Source organism: Megascapheus bottae, chromosome 19 (assembly GCF_031878675.1).
Source record: "Megascapheus bottae isolate mThoBot1 chromosome 19, mThoBot2.hap1, whole genome shotgun sequence".
Classification (NCBI taxonomy): domain Eukaryota; kingdom Metazoa; phylum Chordata; class Mammalia; order Rodentia; family Geomyidae; genus Megascapheus; species Megascapheus bottae.
This window is the reverse complement of record NC_143527.1, coordinates 16,899,942-16,902,539: the sequence shown is the minus strand read 5'-3', so window position 1 is coordinate 16,902,539 and position 2,598 is coordinate 16,899,942. Positions and strand designations below refer to the sequence as shown.

Here is a 2,598-nt window from a genome sequence, read left to right as displayed (position 1 = left end):
TATTAAAGCATCACAGGTGTGTGTGTGCATGCGCGCGCGCGCGCGCGCGCACGCGCGCACACACACACACACACACACACACACACGTGCTCACACTCACCTATATCCCCAGATATTTTTGGTTTGTACTGGTAGTGGGGCTTGAACTCCAGGCCGAGGCACTGTCCCTTAGCTTTTTTTTTTTTGACTCTTATTTTATTCAGGTAACACTCTGAACATATGTCCAAGAACACTCAAGTCATAAATCAGATAGAATCAGATGTTAAGATTGGTCTTCAAACATCATAGCCAACGATGCTATGCTTGCCTAGGATTTCTCCAATACAAAACCACATCCACACCTCAGTGGCCACCAAACCATTCAGTATAGCTTCCTTAACTGTGAGCTGTTTGAAGCTACCCGTCTAAGCACTATGGATTATTTTTTTCAGGCTCTGAATAGCTGTGGGGACCTCAGCAGGGGTTGGAGGAACCAGCTCAATCCAGGTGTAGTGTCAATATGTGGCCAATCGAGGTCTGGAGTAAGTCACAGTAGCGTTCACCAGCGTTGGGGCCTTCTCCACAAGGTTGCGGACGAACTGGGCCTTGGCTCCTGGACAGAGGGTCCATCTGCCCCTGTCCCTTAGCTTTTACAGTCAAGGCTGATGTTCTACCACTTAAGCCACAGCTCCACTTCTGGCTTCTCCAATAAACCCAGTTTCTCAGAGATAAGCATCTCATGGACTTTTCTGTCTGAGTCTAGTTTTGAGCCATGACCTACAGATCTCAGACTCTTGAGTAGCTAGGATTATAGGTGTGAGCTATTGACGCCTGACTCGCCCAGGTTTTTTTGAATCAAGCATTCACAATGCTGAAGGAGTTGATCAAAGGGAGAGGCTTCAATTTAGTAATTAAGGGTACTCTGCTGAGGAGGCAGTGCGTGTGTGTGGTGATCTTAGCTGCTTCCTAGCAGATCCTGGGTTAATGTTATAAATAACACATTTGCCTTTCTTGCAGATTCTGAGTTAATAAAATGAAGATATAAATGTTAAGAGAATTCATGCTATTCCATTGTTCTAGAAAGGGCAGCAGCATGAGGTATGTGGAATTCTGTGGGCAGCCTTCAAACCTGCTGGGACAGGCTCTGGGCTGGCTTAATTACCCAACACAACAGCACAAAGTCCATACTGAATAATAAATGTTCAAAGCTGATCTCTAAGGAAAAGAAAAGAGCAAGGAAGTATGCCTCAAAAGCTTAGGTGGGTGGTAATATTTATGGTATAGAGGAAGAAAGTGGGGTCTTTTTTGAATTTATTATTAAGGAGTTGTACAAAGGAGTTATAATTCCATAAGTCAGAGGTTCTTAGACAACCTCACCCCTTCCTTCACTTTCCCCCATCGATCCCTTCTGTCCCTGCCCACAAGCTGCATAGTTCATATTTTGCATTTGCCATTTTGTTTATTTATATTATTTTGCCATCCTGGGCTTTGAACCTAGGGCCTAGTGGATGCTAAAGAAACACACTGAGATGTATCCCTAACCTATTGTTTGTCTATTCTATTGTATTCTTTTGTGCTCTACCCAGGCTTTTTGTGTGTGAGAGGGGAGCTTTTGTTAGTTTCAGAGTAGGTCTTTTCTAGGCCAGACTAGATTGCAAGCTTCTTAGTTATACTTTCTCCATAGCTAGAATGACAAGCATGTCATCCTAAAACTAGCCTTTTGTTGGTTGAGATAGAAATCTCACAGATTTTCTGCCTGGACTGGCCTCAAATCATGTATGTGTGTGTGTGGAAAGGCAGTTCTGGGAGGTTAAACTCAGGGCCTTGCTCTTTTGACTGGCTTTTTCACTAAAATCTGGTGCTCTAGCACGTGAGCCACAATTCCACTTTTGACATTTTGCCAGTTAATTGAAGATAAGCGACTCATGGGCCATGGACTTTTCTGCTCAGTCTGGCTTGAAACCATAATCCTCGGATCTCAGCCCCCCTGAAAAACTAGAACTGCAGACATGTGCCACCAGCACTTGACATGGCCTCAAATCTTTCCCATTATTTAGAAAGTTACTATGAGCTGTTTGAACTTGGGAAGTGGAAGAAACACTACAAGTCAATCTCTGTACAGGCTGCCTGCATTCACCACACCACGGACTCCAGCTCCAGAAACCCAAGTACAGAAGGCACAATTTGGATGCCCCTTAGAGCTAGGGAGGCCCCACTGGGTCCCCTGCATCCTCTCCCCACCTACAGCTGGAGAAATCCCACAGCCTGTAGGGGACAGTCTTGTATCGACACTGGAGAAACCAGAAGATCAAAGCTTAGATTTCTTAGGCAGATAGTATTTTTTTTCTTTTTTCTTTTTTTTTAACCAGTCCTAGGGCTTGATCTCAGGGCCTGGGCACTGTCCTTGGGCTATCTCAAGGCTAGAGCTCTACCACTTGAGCCACAGCACCACTTCTGAGTTTTTCTGTGTATGTGGTCCTGAGAAATCAAACCATGCTTCGGGCATGCTAAGCAAGCACTTTACCACTAGGCCACACTCCGGCCCCAGATATTATTTCTTGACATCCTATATAATAAAAAGCCTTGTAAAATTCTAAAATGCAAAACCAACTATTACTT

The 2,598-nt window shown here is 44.5% G+C and overlaps 1 pseudogene; it reads right to left on the bottom strand.

Annotated features, from left to right (window-relative positions):
* Positions 1 to 235: 235 nt before the first annotated feature.
* LOC150049672 (ATP synthase F(0) complex subunit g, mitochondrial pseudogene) lies at positions 236 to 1,378 on the bottom strand (annotated as a pseudogene).
* Between the last annotated feature and the right edge of the window lie 1,220 nt (positions 1,379 to 2,598).